The following is a 26,587-nucleotide window of genomic DNA, read 5'->3' on the forward strand; positions in this document are numbered from 1 at the left end:
GCTGTAAGTGGTGAGTCATGTCACTTTTTTCAGTGCCATTGTTACTTCAAATAGTCACTAAACGAATGGTTCTAAGTGAAGGATTACCTTTATTCAGATGCTGCATGTTACACAGCATAGAATAGAATAAAAACTGAAGATGCATTGCAAAAAAGCTGTTGGCCTTTTTTAAAAAAAGTAGACATTTAAAAAGAACTAAAGATTACATATCAATATTGAACTAGTCGTGGATTTTTCAATGTTATTCTGATTTATTAATCAGAAGTTTTTTATTTATTTCAAATGGAAGATTAACCTGCTTTCTATAAACATTCAGAGACCCAGTTTGCAGAAAATAATTATTTTAAAAATTTTATGAATGGAAAGTGCAAGGAATTTGAGATTGCTGATTCTATTTAATATATTACCATTTTCAGAAGTTAATTTTTGATCAATATTACGTTGTACATTGTAATATTATTTGAAAAGATAAATAACAGGATAGACATGTGGTTTTTTTCCAAAATACGTTAAGAGTGGAATGTATTATGGAGGTGGTGAAAGCTATGACAGATTGCAATGATAATATTTTAGAATGATATTGGTGTCCACTCTTTAGCCGTTTTCTCCTTTTCTAGTCTTCCAATATTTTGCATAACCGTAACCCTCCAAAAAAGAATAGTAGGATGAATGCTTCTAAGTATGACTATATGCTTGGTTATTTTTGTGTGTTATAATGCAGATCTTAACTGAGTTTAAGATCTGAAACCGAAAATATTCCTATATTGCTGTGGCGAATCAATAATTGCCATAAGCCTCCATGAAGAAGCCGTTGGAAATAAAAGCAGGTATTATCAATATACGAAGCTCCATTAAACATGTTAAGCAAGTCACTGATGCTAAAAAATATAATGTACAGCTTAAGCCCGTTTTTAAAATACTGTACACGTTTACCAGTAACTTTTATGGAGAAATTCGGAGTTTGCTTCAAAGAACTACGCAGAGCGATTGGCGGGCCCACAAAACAGCCAAAGGTATTCGTTTATCCGAGTCCATCTTCTTCCTTTGGCAATACATCCGCTCCGTTGGTTTACTTAAGTTAAAAACGGGACTTATTTCTGAAGCATCAGCAGCGGAGAAAACAGCAAGTATCATCATAAACGTTCACCGGTCCTCCACCGGGTGATCTCAGCCCTGGACCGCGTGGAAGGGTGGGATGGAGGCGGGCCTTCGTTTGCCGCCCCGCCAATGGGGAGAGGTTAGCTCGAGAATTCGCGTTCGAGAGCCCCCACCTCCAGACGACCGTTGATGTAGATACCTAGCTCTCCCCAGTGTTCTTTGTCCTCTTTCAGTGCGCTGTCCTAAAGCTTAGAAAAACCTGGAAACAGCCACAGAAAGACCGCGAGGTTGGGATCAAGATAAAGAAAGAGCGCACGCGAATAACGTTCGCCAGTTCCCGCCTACTGATAGGCCACGTTCTCTCGCTGTGTCTCGATAACGAAGGGCGGGAGCATAGGAGATTAGGAGGAGGGGGGGGGAGATTTATTAGTGCTATGAGGCACCAGCAGGTGGCAGCATGTAATGTCTTGAAGGTCCGCACTCACTACTGTAGTGCTTGCCTGGAGGGCCACGAGGAAATAACTGGGCTTTGGCAAAGTCTCAGATCGTGTGTGAATTAGGAAGTTGCATTATTAAGAAAAGTGTTGGTATTAAGAAAACTGAATGGATGTCCCTAGAGGCTACAGAATCAAGCTCAGCTTGAATGCAATTTTGCTTTATAATTGTTGGTCATTTCCGTTTCCATTGGGAAATAGGATCCAGATCATCATTCACAATAATAAAGGCAAATTGGTCGAAAATAATAATATTAATAATAATATTAATAACTTCATTTATACATTACGTGATTCCCAGCAGGTGCGGTTTACTAATCATTAAAAACATTTTAAAATATGGAATAATAAAGTTGGAAAGGACCTTAAGGTCTTCTAATCTACCATTCTGTTCAAGCAGGAGACCCAGTACTATTATTCCAGACAACTGGCAGTCCAGTCTCTCTCTTAAAAGTCTTCAGTGGTGGAGCGCCCACAACTTCTGGAAGCAAGTCGGTCCATTCATAAATTGTTCTCACTGTTATTTAACAACCAGGAACAATACAAAACAAAATAATGGAGATTGCCAATACCTCAATGATTCACTTTATATGTATGAACAGTTAGGTGAATATAAATGGTAGCAGCAGGAATTTGCTATTCCTTTCCTGCTATCTTTGTCAAGTTGTCAATTTACAGTCATGGCTGCTATTCCACTTTAGGATATGAGGCACCTAGAAATGTTCTCTCCTTGTATCTGGGAAGAAGAAATAATTATTTAGATTGGGGTTTGTAGCTTTGGAGCCTTTGGGACGCTTTGGCTTGACGTGTCCATCAAGTTTGACCAATGGAAGACAAATCATAAAATAAAGGATAAATCATTCAAATTTTATTCTTGTTACAGGTTTTGCTTTAAAAATGCCATTACTTGAGAAACATGGTGAGGAAAAGTTTTAACATATATTTAAATATTACCTGCTAGGTAGAATAAGTAACACAAGGTGCAAATAACTGGTAAATAACTGGTAAACTTTCCCAATTTAGCTCTTACATTGGAATTTAAGAGCTGTGGTGGCGCAGTGGTTAGAGTGTAGTACTACAGGCTACTTCTGCTGATCACCGGCTGCCAACAGTTTGGCAGATCAAATCTCACCAGACGCAAGGTTGACTCAGCCTTCCATCCTTCCGAGGTGGGTAAAATGAGGACCCAGATTGTTGGGGGCAATATGCTGACTCTGTAAACCGCTTAGAGAGAGCTGTAAAGCACCGTGAAGCAGTATATAAGTCTAAGTGCTATTGCTATTGCTATTTATTACAGGACACATGTTATCCTGCCAGAAGATAGCCACTGTTTCATACAAGTAGGTTCATTAGGTTTGAGATTGTGACAGTGAACTATGCTTACAATACTGACAGTTAACATTCTGTTCGAAAATATTCTGTGCATCAGACTTTAGTAATTGCAAGATGTTTTTGCTTATATTATAAAGAATGCTGAAATATCAATTTTTTTAAACCAACAAATGTAGCATCAAATGCTGACTGATCTAGTAGGACTTGTGCATGGATCCCTATATGTACGTTTCTTTTGAGAAAAACAAAGCTCTTAATAATAGAAATGACAACAAACTAAATTATCTATATAATATATTTATTCTACAAGAAGCATTGCAGAAATAGTGGATCTTTCCTTTTGAAATTTATCATTTTTCTACTTTGATCTTAATGTGTTTTCCTACCAATCGTTAACATATTGCAATAATTTATAAAAAAATAATTACAATTTTGCAAATATTCTCAAATATAATTGCATTTTATTACATTTCTATTCTAATTTTTGTTTTAAAAACTGAATTATTTATTATATCTGAATGGCTTTTATATTAAGAATTATGAAAAAGAGATGTAAGTGATAAATTCACTAAGACTCAAATCTCTGTCAGCAAATAGTGATGGCACAAGTCTAATTGTGAGAGATGTGATTTAATATCTATAAATGTTATTTCATAGAAAATGGTGAGCAGTTGCTGATGAAAAGTGAAACCTATCTGCCGATTTTGTAAGCATCCATTTATTTTCTTGAGAAGACTAAAGAATTAATTGTCTATAAATTAAGGTTCAGTCTAAAAAATAACGTTTTTGTATTTTAAGAAAAAACAAAGATCAGAGAAAGAGACTTGTACATGAAATCTGCAGCTTTCTGGACAGCAGTCAGTCTGTAAGTAGTTCATAAAACAAATTTTATATAGTGAAGTTCATGGAAATAGAAGTGTTTTAAGCAAAGGAAGATCACTGTCTAAACAAGGCTATACAACATTTTCAGGCACAAAACCACCTGTAATTTTGTCCTATATACCAGGAACTCTACTAAAAAACAAATGGATTAGATCTATACAAAAACTATATTTCATTTCCATTTAAATTTAAATATAGTTAATATAATCACTTCTAGTCATACCTTCAATTTTGCCACATTAAAAAATTTCAATTTGGAAGTAATAGATCTCTGTGGGCTGCATGTAATTGTTGTTGTTATTTTTTTTAATCCTCACTTCTGTGGGCATTTTTCATTTTCCATGGGAGGAACATTCTTTCAAGGAATTTGAAAACAACAGTTAAAATTCATTTACTTCATTCTTCATAGCTTGTACCGTGTTTTCCCGAAAATAGGACATGTCCCAAAAATAAGGCCAAGCCTGATTTTTGGAGTGGGTATAAATATACTCCCTCCTCCGAAAATAAGACCTAGTGAAGGGGTGGGCGTGGCCAGCACAGGAGGCAGCACTTCCCTTCCCCAGTCACCTTCTGGAGGTTCAGCCCCTTAATTGCTGCCCTCTGATCAGTTGAGCCAGCGGCCCAGATCTCCAGAGCACCTCCCCAGCTGCCAGCCTCCTCCCCCTTTTCCTGCCGATCTTTCTTTACTTGGGATTACAGCACAGACACACTTCCCCAAAATGCTCCATCCAAAGCCTTCAGCCTTGCAATCCTGGAAGGGCCGTCTGTGCTGTGATCCCAAAGAAAGAATGGTGTGTGAGTGAGAGAGAAAGAGAGAGATCCGATCTAATCTCGGAGAGTTATCCAGGGCTGGCAGCAACGTTCTCTCCTTCCCCCCTTCTTTATACAACACACACAGAGATCCCTCACCCCACCAAACTTCCCAAGACAGCCACATTCCTTCACTAACCTGCTTTCCAGCTCCGTTCTCCACTGTCACATGAAGGGCAAGAAAAGTACTTTGGGACTATGGTAAAAACACCTTCCAATTTCGCGGGTACTTTCACCCGGTGCTTCGCTCGTGGCAGATGATGGCCGGCGCCCTCACCGCCCAGCATCTCTTCTACCCGATCTTCCTGGTTCCCCTGCACCATTTTTCTTGCTGCTTTTGAAGCCTCAAGCAGCTGTGATTCTTGCTGTCTCTTCTCTCACCAGGCATGGCAGGGCTTCCTGCCCCTCGCTTCTCCTCCTCCCTCCCCCACTTGCCACCCCCAAATTGTGCCCCAAAATAATAAGAAAAAATAATAATAATAAAAAAAAGAGCCTTGGTAGTACAGTGGTCTAAGGCACCCTGTTATTAAGCTGGTTATTAAGACCAGCTGCCTGCAATTACTGCAGGTTCGAATCTCGCCAAGGCTCGAGGTTGACTCAGCCTTCCATCCTTTCTAAGGTAGATAAATTGAGGACCCAGTTGTGGGGGCAATAAGCTGACTTTGTATAAAATATACAAAAGGATGAAGGCTATTGCTGAGCACATTGTAAGCCGCCCTGAGTTTCCAGAGAAGGGCGGCATATAAATCAAATTAAAAAAAAAAAAAAAAAGACACCCCCCCCCAAAAATAAGGCCAAACACTTATTTCGAGGTTCAAAAAAATATAAGACAGGGTCTTATTTTCAGGGAAACACGGTACTACCTGTAACTTTACTCATATTACTTAATAGGAAGCATACCAATGGCAAACCATATGTATAATATTATGGCCAAGAAAGCAATATGTAGGCAACAGAAACTGAATTTCATTTTGTTGTTCTGCATATGTTCTTACTGCACCTTCATTTGACAGAAAAGTTGAGATTTATGCAGTGGTGAAATCCTCTGCGGGTTGCCACAGGTTCGCTATGCGTGTTGTGTGCCAAACGCACATGCGCACACGTGAGTGCGCACCAAATGCATGCTGCACATAACATGCGCAATGCATGACACTGCGTGCATGTGCAATGCGCACCAAATGCACGTTTCACACAGAAAAAGGAGCCATTTGAAGGTAAATAGAACAGCGAGGGGGGTTGGAACAGCTGTGCCACGTGATTTAGATTTGCTAGAAAGCAAGATTTCATGCTTTCTAGCAAATGTAAATCGTGCGGCACAGCTGATTGTCAGAAATACCGGTTCAGATAAACCAGTAGCTTTTATTACTACCGGTTCACTCGAACCGGTAGCTTTTATTACTGCTGGTTCGTTTGAACCAGTGCGAACTGGTAGCATTTCATCCCTGGATTTATGTGAGGCAAAATATATGGTTGATTCAGAGTAAATCTTAACCTTCATTTAAAATATACTAGCAGTCACAAATTAAACAATATACTGATAAGGAAAAAAAAACAAGACAAGGTTCAGCAGCCTGTAGTAAAATAGTCAAATTCAAAAGACTTTCCTTCATATACATTTATATACCATAAACAGCTTTAGCAATAGATTTCAAAGAAGGAACTGAAATTCCAGAAAGAATGTGTATATAAATTAGAACTATTCAGTAATTACAGTAACGTGCAAATAGACATAATGTGCAATTCTTTTTTGGAATAATCAAGATTATACAGAATACTGAAAAATACTAAAAAATAGTAAGCCAGAGAAGCCATAACATAAGAAAAAGATAACTAATTAAAACTAATTTATACCAACATCATTCACACTCGCTGTTTATAATTTTGCAAACCATCCTAGCTTCTACCACATTTATCCAATGCTTCATACATACCTTTTGTTCAACTCCTCCCTCCCCATTGAAGAGCTCATCAGCACCTTCCAGAAATAACTTTCTTGGTCTTCTGTTGCTTTTGACAAATATATCCTTTCTTCATATATTTATTTGCAGTTTTATGCATTATGTCTTTCCCATTTGTCCACACACAAGTTACTTTTTTTCTTTGTTCATTCCATTTGTTAATTCACATTTGTTATCATTCTTTTTACATTGTAAGTCACTATTGTGTATGCCATGGTTGTCACTAAAAGGGCCTGTAGATACTGAACTCCAATACCCATCTTGACTTTGATCAGTTGAGACATTTACAATGATTTTGTGATAAAATAGAGAAGCTGTAGTCTCAGTTATCACCTTTAGTCATATCTGTGCCACATGCAGCATTTTCTGTTAAGAATAGTAGCAGTTAGTTTGGCATATTTTTTCAGTGTGCTACATAGTCCACTTTTATTCCAAGCATGCCTATGCTATTCCATGCAAGCTGAAATCTCTAAAGATTTATTTGCAAGCTACCATATTATTGCCTCTATCCCATCCACAAGGAGATGTCTAAAATATTCTATCATAGCCTTTTTGCAATCTCAATAATTAAACTTTGCTTTACAACATGTTACTTATATAGCAAAAATAATTAGACTTTGTGTTTTGTTTAGGTACAGGAGATTGATGCTCTCAGAACAGAAAATAGGAAACTAAAAAATGCGGTATTCATTTGACAATTTATTTAAGTGTATGACTGACTTACAACCTCATTCTGTGTTTCAGGATTCTATATAATAGCTATTGTTTCAATGATAAATTCACCTTATCTAATAGAATGATTTGATCTGATGATCATACATTCAGTTTCAGATTAATTCTGCTGCATATTATTCATATGCTAATGATTCTTTTAATAATTTGCATTAATTCCACTTTCACCTTGAGAGTTTAGGAAGGTTTATATGGGAAATCTACTAATTTTATTCCCCAAACTTTAAAGATGGAATAGAGTAGCAGAGAAAGCTTAGAAATAAAATGTCTATCTAGAATTATATGGGCTTATGGAAAAAATAGAAAGGGAGAAATGCTTGGTCCTCCCGACCTAGTGGATCATTTTTACAATATCTGTAAATGTAATTGTGACGCATTGCATGCATATAGTGAACCTTGCCTGAACTCAATAAGGCTGGGCTGAAAAATCTTCAGAGACCAGATATTACATATAATTTTGAACAGGAAACATGGACTATATAAGTAGAATGAGGATAATGTAAAATGGGCATCTCAGACTTTGGACTATCATAGATATTCGGATTTTTATTGGTTATTTGTAAAATGCACTGAATATACAGCTTTCATTTTTCTTCACTTCAAAATGGAGTATACACCTCTGATATTGAGTCTGAGGGCAAAAAGTGTTACAAAGAAATTCAGATGTGCTAATTGACCATCCCTGCTGTTGGCTATTCACTTGGCCTCAGTTTTATATTCTAATACCTCAGCCATTCTTGCAGCCTCTCTCCAGGAATATAATTAAGAAGGAAGGAAGGAAGGCACTTAGAAATGTTTTCCTAGAGCTAAACAAAGCACTAAATGTTAGAGTCTCATGTACTGTTTTTGAAATGCAAAGCAGTAGTGTAATGTCCACTCACCCTAACCATGCAAGGTAGATTTACTTAATTTATCATAAAAACCATGAATATTAGTATCCATGTATATTTATTTATTTATTTATTTATTTATTAAATTTATATACCGCCCTATTCCTAAGGGACTCAGGGTGGTGAACAGCGAACGATAAAAATACATGTAATACAAATGTTAATAAAAAAACCAATTAAAATATACTAAACACTCTGGTCCTAGATAATTCAAGACATCCCAGTTTAAAATAAAATCAAAAAAGCAATATAAAGGGAAAGTTAGGCCAGGCCGGCCTGCTGAAACAGGAATGTTTTGAGGGCACGGCGGAAAGTGCGCAGATCCGGAATCTTCTGTATCTCTGGGGGGAGCTCGTTCCAGATGGTGGGTGCCCTCACAGAAAAGGCTCTCCCCCTGGGGGCCGCCAGTCGACACTGTTTGGCTGACGGCACCCTGAGAAGCCCCTCTCTATGGGAGCATACTGGGCGGTGAGAGGCTATTGGTGGCAGAAGGCGGTCTCGTAAGTACCCCGGTCCTAAGCCATGGAGCGCTCTAAAGGTGGTAACTAAGACCTTGAAGCGCACCCGGAAGACCACAGGGAGCCAGTGCAGCTCGCGCAGGAGGGGAGTCACATGGGAGCGCAATGCTGCTCCCATAACTATCCGCGCGGCCGCATTCTGGACCAGCTGGAGCCTCCGGGTGCTCTTCAAGGGGAGCCCCATGTAGAGAGCATTACAGTAGTCCAGGCGTGAAGTGACGAGGGCATGAGTGACCGTATTTAACAAGTCCCGATCCAGAAAGGGAGGCAACTGGCAAATCAGGCGAACCTGATAAAAAGACCTCCCGGCCATAGCCTTCAAGTGTTCTTATAAAGACAGCCGTGAGTCCAAGAGGATGCCTAAGTTGCGAACCCTCTCCGTGGGGGGCAATGACTCATCCCCAATAGTCAGTGATGGCACCAATTGACTATATCGGGACGTCGGAAACCACAGCCACTCGGTCTTGGATGGATTGAGCCTGAGTCTGTTCCTCCCCATCCAGATCCGTACAGCCTCCAGGCACTGGGACATCACTTTAAGGGCATCATTGGGGTGGTCCAGGGTGGAGATGTATAGCTGAGTATCATCAGCATACTGATGATATTTCACCCCAAAACCACGGATGATCTCACCCAGCGGCTTCACATAAATGTTGAACAGAAGGGGTGAGAGAACCGACCCCTGTGGCACCCCACATACAAGGGGCCTCGGGGTCGACCTCTGCCCCCTGTCAACACAGACTGCGACCGATCAGAGAGAAAGGAGGAGAACCACCGCAACACGGTGCCCCCCACCCCTAACCCTTCCAACCGGTGCAGCATGATACCATGGTCGATGGTATCAAAAGCTGCTGAGAGGTCTAATAGGACCAGGACAGAGGAACAACCCCTGTCCCGGGCCCTCCAGAGATCATCTACCAATGCGACCAATGCCGTTTCCGTGCTGTATCCAGGCCTGAAGCCCGACTGGAACGGATCTAGATAAGCCGATTCATCCAAGTACTGAGGAAGCTGTCGCGCTACCCCACTCTCAACAACCTTCGCAACGAAGCGAAGGTTGGAGACTGGACGGTAATTAGCCAACACTGCTGGGTCCAGGGAAGGCTTCTTGAGGAGAGGCCTCACCACCGCCTCCTTCAAGGCGGCGGGGAAGGCACCCTCTCTCAAGGAAGCATTTATAATCCCCTGGAGCCAGCCTCGTGTAACCTCCCGAGAGGCCAGCACCAGCCAGGAGGGACACGGGTCCAATAAACATGTGGCCGCGCTCAGTCTGCCCAGTATCTTGTCCATGTTTTCCGGAGTCACAGAATCAAATTCTTCCCAGATAATATTCTCAAGACTTGCCTCCATCCTCCCGCCCGAATCTACCCAGTCAGAGTCCAAATTTTCCCGAATCTGAGCGATTTTGTCATACAGATATTGTACAAAGTCCTCAGCTCTACCCTCCAAGGGGTCCTCCCACGCTTCCTGGTGGAGCAGGGAGCGGGTCACCCTAAACAGGGCGGCTGGGCGATTATCTGATGATGCAATAAGAGCAGAAAAATAGTTACACTTTGCCGCTTTTATTGCCACCAGGTAGGTCTTAATATGAGACCTTACCAGTGTTCGGTCAGATTCAGAACGGCTGGCTCTCCAACTGCTCTCCAGGCGTCTTTTCCGGCGTTTCATCTCCCTCAGCTCCTCGGTGAACCAGGGAGCCAGGTGAGATCGACGCCGGGTCAGAGGCCGCAAAGGCACGACCCGGTCCAAAGCTCCAGCGGCCGCCCTATCCCAGGCAGCCACTAGGTCTTCAGTCGAGCCGTGTGCCAGAGCCTCAGGAAATGGCCCAAGCTCCGTCTGGAACCTATCCGGGTCCATCAGGCGCCTGGGGCAGAACCACCTCATCGGTTCCGCCTCCCTGCGGCAGGGTGTGGTGGTTCGAGGGTCAAAGCGAAGGAGGGAGTGATCTGACCATGACAAGGGCTCGATCGCTATATCCCCTATCTCGAGACTACTCAGCCACTGACCAGAGACAAAAACCAGGTCCAGCGTGTTTCCCCCCGTGTGAGTAGGGCCATGAATTAATTGGGTCAGGTCCATGGCCGTCATGGAAGCCATGAACTCCTGAGCCACCTCAGACGCCTCACTGATGAACGGCAGGTTGAAGTCCCCCATGACCATAAGTCTAGGGGTATCAATCGCCACCGCGGCTATAACGTTGAGTAGTTCAGGCAAGGCCGCTGCCACGTGGCAGGGAGCCAGGTACGTAACCAGCAGGCCCATCTGCACCCCATGACCCCACTTCACAAGGAGGGACTCACATCCGGCCGTCTGAGGAACAGTGGCCTCCCTCGGACTAAGACCCTCTTTAATGATAACTGCCACCCCCCCGCCCCTTCCCTGTGACCTTGGCTGATGAAATGCCCGGAAACCAGGTGGGCACATCTCTACGAGAGGGACTCCCCCCTCCTGGCCCAACCAGGTCTCCGTAATACCCACCAGGTCCGCTCCCCCCTCCTGAACAAGATCACAAATGAGGGGGGCTTTATTTACCACGGACCTGGCATTGCATAGCATCAGCCGAAGGCCCAGGGCCTGAGGGTCTGTGCCACCTGGGGAACGAGAACAGCATTGGGGGCCGGAGCATGCCACCGCTTGAAGACAGCGAGCGCGCACTCCCGCAACTTGATGTGGCCCCCTACTCCCGCCATATCTGCCCCTCCCACCTACAGTACTGATGTAATGTCTATCAACAGCACAAGCTCTAACCCTCTCCTTGGCCCCGGATTCAGCATCTCCTCCGCCGTGCTCTTCAGATGGACTAGACCCCGTCCCTCACGGGTTAATCCCTGAACCCATACAACCCACCCCCCTCCCGGGAGGCCCCCCAGCCTCATTATTTACATTGGAAACCACCCTCATCCCAGATCCCCTTAAAATAGAATTTGAAAAACTATCTAAAAAACCCCAAAGCTTCCGGTTCTTAGCATACCACCTCTCAGGGTTCCAAAACCCGTCCTTGAGGGCGGCCCTAGATAACTGGGAGGGCCAAACTTGCGAGAGGGGGGAATCTCGCAGTGCTAGGAGTTCTGTTATTGAATACATCGGAGGTGAGATAGAATTGGAGGCGATGAAAGGCCATTTTCTTCTTAAGGTGTTAAAGATGGTTTAAAACAGATGGTTAAGACAAAAAGGGTAAAGTAGATAATTGTAGAAGGAAGCTAAAATAATAGAACATCGGAATACCATCTCCCTCTTACAGTGATGGGAAAGTCTTGTGATTAAAATAAGTTAGTCAAAAAAAAAGGGGATATATATAAATATATATAAATGTATATATAAATACATTTGTCTTAGAAAAGGGAAAAAAAGAGAAACACATGCTTATAAAACAAAATTAAGGAAATCAGTCTAAGAAAACCCTAAATATAACTTTAAGTTTTAGCAGAAAAATATATACTTATTTATAAATTTTATTGGCTGCCCATCTTACCATAGGGTAACTCTGGGTGGCTTAAGTCATAAAAATACATGTCTATACATGTACAGTTAAAATATAAATAATTGAAATCAACATTAAAGACACATGGGGAGGGCAGGGTCAGAGTGGGAGGGATTAGTTGTTATTCAATCAACCACCTCCACTATGATGTTCCCACCACTACGTTGCCAAGTCAACTGGCAGAGCCAAATCTTTAGGCCCTTATGAAAAGATAGGAAGATTGGGGCTAAACTCACATTGGGGAGCAAGATGTTCCAGAGGGCAGAAGCAACAGCAGAGAAGGCCCTCCTCCTGGACCTTCCAGCCAGAATATTTTGGCTGATGGGACCTGCAGCATTCTGACAGCACAGATGGGATGGGCCAATCCCAGTGGGATGAGATGGTCTTTCAAGTAACCTGGACCTATGCCATGAAGGGCTTTAAAAATAATCACCAACACCTTGAATTGCACCCAGAGCAGACTGGTAACCAATTCAGCCCAAGGAACAATGGTGTTACTGGGGCTTTTCTAGGGGCCCTCAAAACTGCCCATGTTGCCACACTCTGCACCAATGGTAGTTTCCGAATTCTATTCAGGGATAGCCCCATGTAGAGTTCAACTGTGAGATGACCAGGGACTGAATGATTGAGCACAGGGAATCCTTGTAGAAGGGGTAGGTTAACAGAAATACATATATTAATCCAAAATCTGAGATGATACTTATGCTACACATGACATAAAATCTTGATATATATTACCACATGACAAAAGAGTATGATGTAAATGTTGTAAATATAATATTTGGAATTAATAAGATTTTGGTTGAGTTACATTTCCCTATTAGCCAATTCCAGACAGATGGATTATTATAAAAAGGCCTTAAACTGAGGATGTCTATTTGGAAATAAATGATATGTAAAGACATACAGATTAAAAAGGGGAAATGTGATTTAGAGTACATGTAGATTTAAAAATCTATGACTTTATCTGATCTCATGTGACATAATATTGTATTCCAAAGAAAGGATATATTTGATTAACGGAGGAATTGTCAAATGCTATGTGATGATCATATGCCTCACAAATCACTTTTTCTCCATTTGAATCTGCATAGTGCTAATAAAACATTAGCTTCTCTCCATTGCAGACTTTGAAATGTAATCATAGAGCTTCATAGTAATAGTAATTTTGTCAATGTATTCAGAATGTAATTTGTCATAAAGCCTAATGTGATTGATATTCTTTTTAAAATTAGAACTCAAGGCTGCGTTATAAGACAAAAGGTATGTATTAACAAACAAATCTATGAGGAGGTTGTGATTTAGGGGAAGTATGGTGGTGAAATGTAGGTCCAGAGGGGCTAAGACTATTTGTCCCTGTTACTAATTTTAAAAAATTATATTCTGGCTAGGTCAAAAATTATGTGATACCCTCAAGTCATTTTCTATCCAGTTACAAATGTGGAACATTTCTCTACTTGCACCTAACTATAACAGTGGTGGGTTGCTACTGGTTCTCCCTGCGAACCAGAGTGGAAATTTTGAATTGTTCAGAGAACCAGTAAATACCACCTCTGCCTGGCCCCACCCCCAATCAATTCGCTGCCTCCCGAGTCCCAGCTGATTGGCTAGAAGGAAAAAAATCAGGGCTCACTTGACAAAGAAGAGGGAAAAAAAACAAGACAATAGCTTTAAATTGAGAAGTCAAGAAGCTTCCCAACTGATCTCCTAGAACCAAGCCACTCCTTGTAAACCACTCGGTGGTGGTAGTTTGGGAATTGAGGCCAAGCTGCCTGAAAGCAGTTTCCGATGCTCTCGGTGGTGGCAGAGTGGCAAAAAACTGTTTAAACTCTTGCCGGGGTGCTTCAAAGGGCCGCCCTACTGCTGATCAGCGGTAAAAGGCAGTGGTGGTAGACCAGTGCGCTCCAAACACAAATGGGTAGACCAGTGCGCTCCAAAAACAAATTGGTAGACTGGAACGCTCCAAAAACAAATGGGTAGACCCGTACGACTCTGCAAGCAGTTAAAAGCCTGATAAACCAGTACCTCTGCTAAATCCTAAAGAATTGTTTGGTCAAAAAATTCACAGTGACTCTGAGATAATTGAACTGACGATGGCTGAAAGCCAGATCTGCTAGAGATGTTTCTCTCAGGCCGACTAAATTGAAACTGGGCCTGAGAGGAAGGAACAAGGGGCATGGTCAAAAAACTATGACTCCCCTTGACGTGAGTGACATTGAGTTGACTACGCCTACCCAGTCACATGACCATCAAGTCACACCCACTGTCACATGACCATCAAGCCACGCCCACAAAATAAGCTACACCCACAGAACCAGTAGTAAACAATTTTAGAACCCACCCCTGAACTATAATATGAACATGACTTATCATTTTTTTCTGCTATGACCAAATTATATTATACTCATCTCCTAGTTCATGAGTGAAATTCATTTTTAGCCTGTGCATTCTGACACAGTCCAAGATATGAAAAAATAGATTTACTATGTTTTACCATGGAGAACTTTCTATTGTTTCTTTCTAAAGCTAAACAAATATGTTCAAATAATTTCCATGTGAAAAGGCCTATTAAGGAGAGACATTATTGAAATGTATAAAATCATAGATGGCCTGTAGAATGTGGACATTTTCCCCCCATGGCTCAAAATACTAGAACCAGAACTCATCTAATAAAACTGATCAGAAAACATGAAATAAATAAAAGGAAGTACTTTATACAGTGTATCATTAACCAGTATAATCCAGAACCCAGAATATGTAATAATAGCCATTCATTTGTATGGCTTTAAAAAGGGTTTGGGTAGCCAGGAAGAACAACTCTATTAAGAACAAGTGATACTTGCTCAGTGTTACCTCGACTGAAGTTAACATCCCTCCAAATATAGGTTGCAGTAAAATATCAGTGAGGGAATGGTTTTCATCTCTGATCTGTTAAGCTTCTTAATGGACATTTAATCCAGTGCTAAATTAGATGGCCTTGGCCCAGTCCAACAGTTCTTAAACTGATTTGGTTTGACTAAGTGAAGACTACAATAATAGACAGTGTTAGTAATAATTATTCTGAATTAAGAAAATGTGCTTTAAGAAAATAAAACTTTACTCACATCTGGGAGGAAAGTTACTTTTTCAAAAAGCAAAAGTTTTTTTCCCCTCAGACTGGGCCCTGAAGAAAGAAGAATATGAGAAGTAAGTTATTGTATGATGAAGACATTTTTAATATATTTATTGAAAGGCATTTTTAATATGTTGGTTGAAAGGTTTCTGACATGCCAAAGTACTTTTTTACATATTTATTTTAATGGTTTCAAGTCTAGATGAAAGCTAGGGATTGGACACAGGAATTCGGTGATGAAATGTGTTGAAGATGGAATATATATACTTTGTGAGGAGCTGAAAAAGATTTGGAGTTTTTTCAGATTCCCCTATACTATAAACTGATGCCGTGAAGGTTCGCAGTGGCAGCAGGAGATAGTGACAGGAAAGCTTCCATTGTGACCTCATGGGTGAATGAACAGGAAGGTGCACTTGGTAGCCTATAGTAGATTGAGAACCAGTGGGCATGGCACATCTAAACAGCTTGCTTGGAAAGCTGGCAATAGCAGCATCACCATTCAACTGTTTTGTAGCGCTTGGTGTTAGCCTGTAAGCTCCACTAATCAGCTATTGACTATCTAGTAGCATAGTGGCAGTAAGAAAATTGACAGGTGGCAGTGACAGTGTAATCAGCAGGTGGCAGGTGGCAGCAACATATAATCAACAAAGGCTGATCTCCCAGTGACACTGACTAAGGGAAACCTAACCTTGATAATCAGAATGGACAGAATAGACATCCAGGTAACAGTTGAGCATCTAGTGGGTATATGTAATTATAAGTGATGAAGGCCTTGAGAAATGGGGCAAAGAGATGATCCCTTTAGAAAGATCAGATAAGGGAGGATACAGATCACAGTTGCATAACGGAGAAAGAGGCTCAGAAGGAACCCACCCTAAGTTATCAAGTTTTAAAAGAAATGATGGAAAATTGTACTTTCAGACTTGCAAGATTCTGTTAATGTAGCTGCACAATAATATAGAATTATCTCTTCTGGTCTGTTTTCTGTCTGGTATACAAGGGAAGGCTGACATCAATCTAAGTACAAATATTCTGCCATTTCCTTTATAGCCTGAGAAGTTGGGGTCTGTGTGTCCCTTCTATGTCTCTTTCTTCACTCATTATGAAGCTACAAACTACCCTCTCTTATATGACTGTCACCTAGGCAGCATCTCTTCCCCATTTTTTAAGGTCTTTGTCAATACCATTACATATACAGCAAGGCCTGACTAGTTCTGTAGCTGCTATGAAATTTGTCTTGTTGAGCACAACCATCTTCTCTTCTGCATGTGGAAGCCAAACTCAGAGGTAAGAGTCATACAGATTTTTTTTAAATCTATGATATCTGAACATTTGGACTTTAGAAGGGAAAAACATTTGAGTAGTCGACTGGATTTAGCAGATGGTATAAGAGACTAATGGCAACGGAAATGAAAATGCGAGGCATAAGGTGGGTTGCGATGATCCCTAATTCATTAGGTTTTGGAGGACCAAAAATGTGGTATATGTCTCCAGCTTCTCTGGTAAGAGGAGTGTGAAGTGAAGGTGTGGTGTGGTGTGGTATGCATGTTTAGCCAATTCGGAGGAAACTGGCAGTTGTTCCTGAGACTCTGATGCAGTTTGACTTAGGCTTTAGTTGCTTCCTAAAATCAATAGGTGATGATTAGCCTTAGATCAGATTATATCTGTATGGATTGTCTCTATCCACAAAGCATGAGAACCCTCTGATTTTCATAGGAACTCCAGGAGATGAAATAATAAATTGATTCCTGTAGGACGGTGTGGGCAACACGCGGCTCCAGAGCAGCATGCGGGTCTTTGGGTCCTTGGCTATGGCTCCCTGTCCCATTACTGGTTGGCCCCGCCCCTCGCCCCTTTTATTTTTTTGGATATTTTTGGAAATCTGGGCTGTCTGAGGAACAATCACCAGCCACGGCGGAGGCTTCCCTTCAGACGACCCTCCTCCCCCTTCTCCTCTTGTGACCCCCTGGTGAGCTGTGGCTGAGCTGGAAGCAAGCGCACGTGTGGGGAGACCCTCCTCAAGTGAGCACCAAAGCACAGGAAAGGCACGCATGGGTGCTCAGTTGCAGAGAGTCTCCCCACACGTGCGCATGCTCCTGGCTCAGCCACAGCCGGCCAGGTGGTCACGAGAGGAGAAGTAGTGGAGGAAGGAGGAGGACAGTCACTCGAAGGGAAGCCTCTGCCGCTGCTTGCGATCTTTCTTCAGCCAGCCTAGTTTTCCAAAAGAAAAAATAAAAGGAGTAGCAAAGGACTCCAAGAAGAGCTTGCTGGCTTGGCCCAGCTGCGGCTTTCTGAGAGAGAGAGATAGATACACACACAGAGAGAGAGAGAGAGAGAGAGAGTGGGGGGGGGAGAAAGAGACATAGAGAGATACATACACAGTGATACACAGAGAGGGGAAGAGAGGGAGGGGGAGAGATACAGAGTGAGAGAGAGAGATACGGGGGAGAGAGGAGAGGAGGGGAGAGAGAGAGTGGGGAGAGAGATGGGAAGATAGGGAGAGGGGGAGAGAGAGACAGAGAATGGTTTGTGGCTGGGTGTGCGTGGCTGGATGGGTCATGTGACCTGGTGGGAGTGAGTGACATTGAGTTGGCCATGCCCACCCAGATTTTATGGCTCCTGGTGTGTTTTTTTTCTGTGGGAAACAGGTCCAAATGGCTCTTTGAGTGTTTAAGGTTGCAGACCCCTGCTTCTAGGATCAAGAAGCAGGAGAAACTATATTTTTTACTCATTTGTTTAATTGGGCTCTCTAGTTTAGGACTCATTTAGAACCTACCATCTTATAGGTCTTATTTATGCAGAAACTTTTAAGCACCTCTGTATGTTTTTTAGTTTGGTTAATTTGGATATTTGGGTTAATATTTCCATTTTAGATGCCCTGTTTTCCCCAAAATAAGATATCCCTGATAATAAGCCCAATCAGGCTTTTGAGCACATGGCAATAAGACCAAGCACTTATTTCAGGGTTCAAAAAAATATAAGACAGGGTCTTATTTTTGCGGAAACATAGTAATACTGTAGTACAAATGTTAGGTGGTATGCTACCTTAATTCAAGAATTAAAAATTAAAAAATAATCCTAATATTACATATCTTTGTCTTGCCACTGCCACTTTCATTCTTCAACTATATTTGTGATTAAGTGACATGGACAATACAATTCCTTTTGTGACACTTCTGCAATACAAGGAGACCTCAATTTATATTCATTTGTTTAGTGACCATTTGAAGTTACAACAAGTGAAAAAGTGATTTATGACTGTTTTCACATTTATGACCATTGCTGAATCTCCATGGTCACATGATCAAAATTTAGACTCTTGGTAACTGACATGTATTTATGATGGATTGCAGTATCTGGGGGTCATGTCATCATATTTTATAACCCATCGATAAGCAAAATCAATGAGGTAGCCAGATTCACTTAACTACAGTGTTACTTAACAACTGCAGTGATTCATTTAACAACTGTGGCACAAAAGATTGTAAAATGGGACAAAGCTCAGTTAACAGTTTTGCTTAGCAATGGAAATTTTGGGCTCAATTATGGTTGTAAGTTGAGGACTACCTGCATCTATTATTCATATCATGATACTTGTATAGTTGCACTGTTTCTACATTGTTTTTGTTTGCCTTACTGATGAATTAATAATTTAGTTAATGCTCAGCTAAAGTACACCTAGATCTTTTAATGATTTAAAATATGTATTTTAAAGGTAGGCCTCTATTTTTATCAATTAAATTCCATTACTAACCTATAAGGTTCTCTTTTTTCCTTACTAAAAAATAAATAAAAAGTATAAGTGTTTTAGTAAAAAATGATAGACAATGTTAGCCTACAGAGACAGACTGGATGTCATTTAATGTTATTATGCTTTTTAAATTACTGACATGGTAGTAGGTTTCAATTTAAATGTATGTATGTGAATTTATATTCTGCTTTGTTTTCAAAGTGAAATTGAGAGACTTTCTGGTGAAATATCAAATTACTTGAATGTTACCAATTTCTGGGTGAGTTGATTTTGTTTAAGGAACAATTCTTAGTGTCACTTACTTTTTGTACAAAGAAGAATAGATTGGGGTTTCATGTTGTAGTACAGTAAGTGATAATGCAGTTTGAATTTCTTTGAAAATTGTAAAATCAATAGTACTTGTTTAGGACTAGCTTTGGATGAGCTAGAAATTGAAGGAGACTCCATCCAATTTACATGCTAAGTTCAACTATCTTAACAGTGATTTATTCTACAATGGCAACTGGCAGACCTTATTCAACACACAATTATTTACATTATTTACAAACCACAAAGGCTAGGATTGCCAGATCTGGGATGCACAAATTTGGATATGCATTGGATGGCAACAGATACAGAAAACTTTGCTTTCTTCTAGAAGATTTTTGACAACCCTAATAAAGAACACATGATGTCTTAGTGTGATATGTAAATCCAAACATCAATGTTCTTTTATTAGCAAGTTTTAGCTCTTTCAGATTTTTGCAGCCCAGATATATATCACCAGAAGAAGATTGACTCAAAGGCAAACCTTTATTTAAGCAATAAATAGCTTCGAATTTCTGAAGACTTTTGGTTTGGTATAATTAAATGAAAGTTAGATTTTGTCTCTCCTTTCAGTATGAAGAGTCTGAACTTCTCAGTGGCCAAGGTATGTTACTAATATTTAAATAGTTACAAAAGATTCAATTTTTTAAAGCCACTGGTTTCTTGTCAGTTTGTATGTCATCGTGATCTTACTCTGAATAGTGACAGTATATTATCCTAAGTTAAGCATTATTTGATATATTAATTCCATAGTTTAAATAAACATCTTTGAAATTCTATTTTCTAATGTTAGAAAACTCTGCCTTAACCCTGAATGCTGAGTATATGAAACATTTTCTGTTAAAGTGATTAGTTCAAACAAAGAGTAAATATATTTTAAAAATCCAAATATAAATGAATATGATGTCAATTTTAATTTTACAGCAAAAAGAATATTAAGTGAACCAAAGAAGCATGTCAGGTAAGGGTAGGTTTTGTTCCATTCAACAGTTAATGCAGAGAATTACTCAAAATAATTAATTAGATATATTTATAAAATTATAGATATTGCCATTTAAATGTATATTCATAGCAAGGCTGGGCAAATATTTGATGGCTGGCATCCACTGTTTTTGGATTCAGTAGCTAGAGTGGCAACAATGACAAAAGGTGTGTGGGACCATTTTTGCATGGATCAGTCAGTAAACTTCAACTCCAAGTTTTCACATTTTTAAAACTCTTTTATATCTATTTAAGATTCATGCTACATTTTTTATTTATCATTTCAAACTTCAGGGTGCACTTGAGGTTAAATTCTTACATCCTTACATTCATTCTTATGAATGATTGCCTTAATAGGATGTGTGTTTTTTCTATAGGTAGTTTGTAGTAAATTAGTTTATAGTTAACACACTAGATTAATAACACTGTTGCATTTCATTTGGTTTATTTAAAACTGTGAATACAACTCTAAAAATTGTGTTAAAATATTTTGGGGTTATATATTTATATATTTAATAAAAGGTATGTATATCAGTCAATAGCTCTTCTAAAATGATAAGCTTCCATTTCAAAATCCACAGCACTCAAACAGATGAACTGGAGAAGAGGTAAGGATATCTATATTTTATTTTGAAATTGCTTTTAAGTTAAAAACATTGGTGTTTCTTTAAAAGAAATTCCTAAAGAAATTAAATTTGATCTGTACCACAGAGAGATTATATTTCAAGAAAAACATTTTTCTTTCCAATTGAAGTATATTTGCTAATTTTTTATCTAATAAAATGGATTTTAGTAAATTAAAAATTCTTGAAGAATTACAAATGATCACTTATACTAAAATGTATTTTTAAAAAATTGTAAATTACCTACTTCTGTCTAAACATTATTCAAAATAAGTTTCACATTGTAGAAAACCCCATTCACGTAATGCTGTGCTGTGTAATAATTGTATTTAAATTTAGAGCTTGCTAGCATCCCTTTTCCATTTCCAGCAATTTATATAACCATTAGTTTTAGTTTATGAGTCTAAACTATTTCATTTAGTTATTTCTAATTATACCAATTTTAATAATGAGTTGTCCTTCATTAGTTTAAATGCATGCACAGAAGTTTTCTTTAGAAGCAATTGTGCCTGATGCCAGGTTTTCTGATGGCAGTTGCCTCCTGTTACTTTTTGCCAGGAGTATCAACCCCGATTTCATTGAGACCACATCGGGTTGTATTTGACCTCAGAGGGCTAGGGGTAGTGGTGGGACTTGGCTTGGGTGGAGGTGGCCAGGGGTGGGCATGGCTATAGTGGGCGTGAACAGACACTAAAAAATGATTGTAAGTCAGGGACTCCCATTATTTTTGAGTTGTAGCATACACTCATTACCCTTTGACTCACAGAGCTGTTTGGAGATATTTTCAGGTGAAGATGAAGGGAATGCTTACCTGGATTTTCTAACTAATCTTTTAAAAATTCCAAAGAGGGTTTTGTGTTTGGGATAGTAACTGCTATATTTCACTCTCAAATATTGTTCAACTGTAAAACACTCTTAGATTACTTTCCTTAAGAGAAGTAATAAAATTTCATGGGGGAGAATGGTAAGGCATTAATTTACTTTTTAAAAACCTCCTTATGACTTCAGTTAGTCCTTTTAACTCAGCCTTTCTTAAGGGTTTTGAGTGCATGGGCTGCACTCAAATTTCTTTAGGGAATACAGTAAATGCCAAGGGTTGGTGATGCCATTCAAAAAGTAGATCATATATCTTACCATATAACCAGTCATTACATTGTGCGAGTCTCTCTCCGCCCCCACCCCTTGCAGACTGTTTTTGGCTGGCAGAGTGCTGCAGGAGGCCATGGCAGCTGAAAACAGGCATTGCGGGCCGGTCCTTTGATATTTCCAGGCCAGGCCCGATTTAAGCAGCGCATGGGGCCGGATCCAGCCCACAAGTCTTGAGTTTGACACCCCTGTTTTATACAGTACTTTTCTCTATGTAAATATAGAGATGGGTGAAGGGAGAGTTAAATAGAACTATTGCTTTTATTATTTGCTATGGATATTATGCAGAGAGAATTAAACTCCAATATCATATTGAAAATCATTATCATATTGAATGTGGACTACACATTGACTTTACAATAATTGTGTGGCAGGATTTTTTTTTTACCCCCTTTCCTACATAAACCAGGTGCATAATAAGCCTAGGAAATCTGGATTGCATAAATCTAAACAAGTACAGTACAAAACAGCAGTAACAAATTTTCTGTATCTTTTTGCTGCCATCTAATGATCATACAGATTGTTGCAGTCTAAATATGTAGCCCAGGTAATTTCATATTGTATTCTGATCATGAGTTAAATGGCTAATAGTTGTAGTCAGAAATAACTAAGTTTCATTCCACCCTGCAGAACAATTGAAACTCAAACTGAAGAATATGATTCAAGGTATTAATAAATATTTTTTATTTAAAAAGATACAAGACAAATACAAAGTGTAATCTGATCTTCTGGATTCTACAAATTAATGAGGTTGGAGAGGCACAAAAGAGATAAAATTGGATTGAGGCTATTTACTCTTTTCACTTTTGATTTTTTTTTTTATTTAAGAGGATTTCCTTTAATTCATTTGTTATCCATTAATCTGGTTCACCCAAAGTACTATGTTAGGCCTATCATGACATTCAAACCTATCATTTAAATTTTGCTTAATTTTAGTGAATGATTTCTTTTAAGTTCACTTGTTGGAAAACTCCAACTATCTCTAAATGTATAGGTAGAAGACCCAAAGAGTTATAAAAAGAGAGTGTTCTAGCCACAGTATATAACAGGTATTAATGTAGAGGCTTTAAGACTCTTGAGAGAATCAGATTTCTGTCTCACACAATAATTGTGACCAATTAGGCCAGTATGAAGATATTTTCTTCCAATTTGGAAAAAGAAAGCCAGAAAGTGTTACCCAAATAGTCACAAATTGGGAACAATAGTGGTTGACAGGAATGGCAACCTATAGCTGCCTTTATCTTGTCATGCTATCTGAACAACTACAAGACAGCAGTTACAGCACCCATGGGTAAATTTTTTATCCATGGTTTATATTACATTAGGCTCAATGCCTTGAGCAAACATCAATTGATTTAGGTTAGACAAAGACATTCAATTTAAAAGGAAAAGACAACATTACTAAAACTGTGTGGTGTAGAAGTTGGTAAGATCTAAATCAAAATCAACTAAATTTCAAACTTTGCCCTGGTTTGATTACAGAACACATCAAAACAACCATATTGAGCTTAGTGAGAATTGTCTTCAAGTAGATTTATAGATAAAGGCTTTAGATAAAATTATCGTTTATATCTTAGACTATCAAATTGATTGAATTATTATTTCTCCCCAATTTAGTTATATTGTTGAAGACTACAGTCAGGTAAGCAAGCAGGTAGTTTTTTTATATAAAAGTACAGGTAGTTTAAGTTAGTAGCACAGTTGTTAAATGAATCTGGCTTCCCCATTGAGTTTGCTTACAGAAGGTTGCAAAAGGTGCTCACATGATCTCAGGACACTAACTGTCATAAATATGAGTCTGAATTTTGATCATATCATCATGGGGATGCTGCAATGGTTATAACTGTATGAAAAATTGTCATAAGTCATTACTGGTGTAATTTTGAACAGTCACTAAATGAACTCTGTGGGAGCACCTGCCATCTGGAACGAGCTCCCCCCGGAGATCCGGAGGATCACAGATCTGCGCGCTTTCCGCCGTGCCCTCAAAACATTCCTATTCCAGCAGGCCGGCCTGGCCTAACCTCTTTTTTAAACTGTTTTTAAAATTTTTAAATTTTAAATTTGTCTTATAAATTTGGGGTGTTTTAAATTTTGTTTTCTGGGCCAAATTATTTAATTGTATTTTAATGGTTTTTTAACATTTGTATTATATGTATTTTATCTTTTGGCTGTTCACCGCCCTGAGTCCTTCGGGAGTAGGGCGGTATACAAATTCAATAAATAAATTAATAATAATAATAACAACAACAACAACAACAACAACAACAACTGTTTTAAGTCGAGGACTACCTATATCTATGAAAGGACATTTCAAAAAATGTTGGATTCTGCATACTCCTATTACATTTACCAGCTAGTTTAGAAATATAGGATGTCAGCTTCATTTACTTCAATTTTAAGAACAATAGTATGTCAATTGCTTTAAGTTTGAAATATCTAGGTTAGTTTATGGTGAAAATTGCAGTATAAATGCTAGAGTTTAGTGTGCATTTTAAAAGTTTGCCTTTGTTTTCTTTTCAGGGTGAATCTGAGTAACAGAAATCCAGTATAAATGTAATCTAAATACTGGAGAATATTTATGTTTGAAATTTTAAATTTTATTGAATGTATTAAAATATTTATATCTATATGACAAATAAATATATTTTAATCTGCCATAATTTGAGTCAATATTTTAAATTGATTACAAACTGGATTAGAGAACCTGCTGATGTTTAGAACTATGACATACATCCATATAACTTTGTCCAGGATTTTATTTCATTCAGTAAAGTGTGGAAATCTAATATTTATCAATTTAGTACAATCACATGAATTTACCCACAAGGACATACTATTCAAGCCCCTACCTCTTCAGGGGGAGAGCCTTCTCTGTGGGGGCACCCGCCCTGTGGAATGAACTGCCTCCTGGAATACGATTGACCCCGGACCTCCGGACCTTCCGTGAAGCCCTGAAGATGTTTTTATTCCATCAAGCTGGCCTAGCCTAAATGGTTTTTAAATTGGGATTTTAAATTTTATGGATTTGGGGGTTTTATATTGGAAGCTAGTGATTTAATTCTTTTTAATTATCTTAACTTTTGTATTTGTATGTTTTTTTAATTTTGGCTGTTCACCGCCCTGAGTCCCTTCTGGGAGAAGGGCGGTATATAAATTAAATAAATAAATAAATAAAATTTTGCAATACTGAGGCATAGAATACCTTACTTCAATAGAATAGAATAGAATATAAAGAATTGAATTGAATTGAATTCTTTATGGGCCAAGTGTGATTGGACACACACGGTATTTATTTATATTGGTGCATACACTCTTGGTGTACAATATGACCTCTTGGTCATATTGAAATACAAATTGTGTGATATTATTACCTTTGTATGCCACTACAAGCACATCTCATATAAGGAAAAATATTTAAAACATTTGCATTAGGTCTGACAACTAAAAAGCAATAAAATGACAACTGAGACATAACATAACTCAAAAATAAAAGCAGATTGCCCAGTCTGGCTAGAATGGCCTCCAGAATATTTGTTCTTGATGCTCCTAGGTGATTTTGAAGAGAGGGCAAGCCATTCTAGCCACACTGGCTGGTCACATCTTTATTTTTGAGTTATTTTGTCTTATCTATTTTATCTATGCTTGGATCTTGCATTGATAATGTTACTTTCCAGGTGCAATTTAAAGTGCTGGTTTGACATAGAAAGCAATTTATGGCATTGTATATGGGTACCAACAAGACTGATTGTTTCAACCAGAACTGGCTTGATTTATTAGGTTACCTAAAGAGAAACTCCGCCTAGTCCCCTACTTCTGGAAAGAAAAAGGAGCGGGAGACATGATGCGAATCTTGGCGGCGACAGCACTAATTATTTGGGGCATCTTCTCTTTGGAGGGGAGATTGATAGCATGTGCTCCTAATCAAGGGGCCTGGCTAGCATTTGGGGCATTGCATTCTGAACTAACTGCAGTTTTTGAATGAGCATGAGTCATTGTACCATAGTAAGATTTTTTTTTTTCGGTCCCAGGTAAGGCTGCAAATGGCAAAGTTGCAATCTATTCCCAGAAGAATAGGATGCTTGGGGAGCCTAGGGTGCCTAGTTGTGAGCTGGCGACAACAGCGGCAGCAGCGGTGGAGGCAATGGCAGCCATGGACCGGCCGGCCAGGGAAACAGCTTGCAGTAGGTGGATGGGGGAGATATGGAAAGCCTTTGCCCTCAGGACTACCATCTGGCCTTTATTGACTGAGACCCCTACTGTGATCGGGGTTTTTGAGATCAGAGCTGTGACTGGGGGTTTGTGGAGATTTGGGGGTAGGAGAAGCGGGAGGCTGACCATGGTTTGGTTTATTGGTTGCCTCGGGTGGCCCGTCTTCCCCCCTTCCCCCAGGTATGGGTGGGTGTTGGCCTTTGATGGCCATCCACCCTTGGATTGGGTTTTGCTGTTTCACTATTCCTACTCTCGCCTCAA

General features: G+C 39.5%; 1 protein-coding gene and 1 long non-coding RNA gene across 4 annotated transcripts in view; both read left to right on the plus strand.

Annotated features, from left to right (window-relative positions):
• The first annotated feature begins 1,285 nt into the window (after positions 1-1,285).
• On the plus strand, positions 1,286-24,770 carry LOC148114327 (uncharacterized). The gene is made up of 8 exons (XR_015734014.1): positions 1,286-1,385; positions 2,476-2,511; positions 3,582-3,630; positions 3,723-3,789; positions 7,207-7,257; positions 13,431-13,458; positions 15,351-15,381; positions 24,638-24,770. It is a non-coding gene; the product is annotated as an uncharacterized LOC148114327 (long non-coding RNA).
• GSDME (gasdermin E) overlaps positions 15,733-26,587 on the plus strand; it is a 40,743-nt gene continuing 29,888 nt past the window's right edge. For 2 of the 3 annotated variants that reach the window (XM_087892668.1, XM_087892670.1), the window contains exons 1-7: positions 15,733-16,029; positions 16,506-16,594; positions 19,938-19,968; positions 20,289-20,325; positions 20,927-20,953; positions 22,745-22,780; positions 23,732-23,756. The gene's annotated coding sequence lies outside the window, so the exon portion shown is untranslated. Of the gene's footprint in view, positions 16,030-16,505; positions 16,595-19,259; positions 19,318-19,937; positions 19,969-20,288; positions 20,326-20,926; positions 20,954-22,744; positions 22,781-23,731; positions 23,757-26,587 lie in introns of those variants that run through there. The other variant, XM_087892669.1, reaches the window with a different exon arrangement.

Source organism: Pantherophis guttatus, chromosome 4 (genome assembly GCF_059756535.1).
Source record: "Pantherophis guttatus breed Tessera chromosome 4, ASM5975653v1, whole genome shotgun sequence".
NCBI classification, from domain to species: Eukaryota; Metazoa; Chordata; class Lepidosauria; order Squamata; family Colubridae; genus Pantherophis; species Pantherophis guttatus.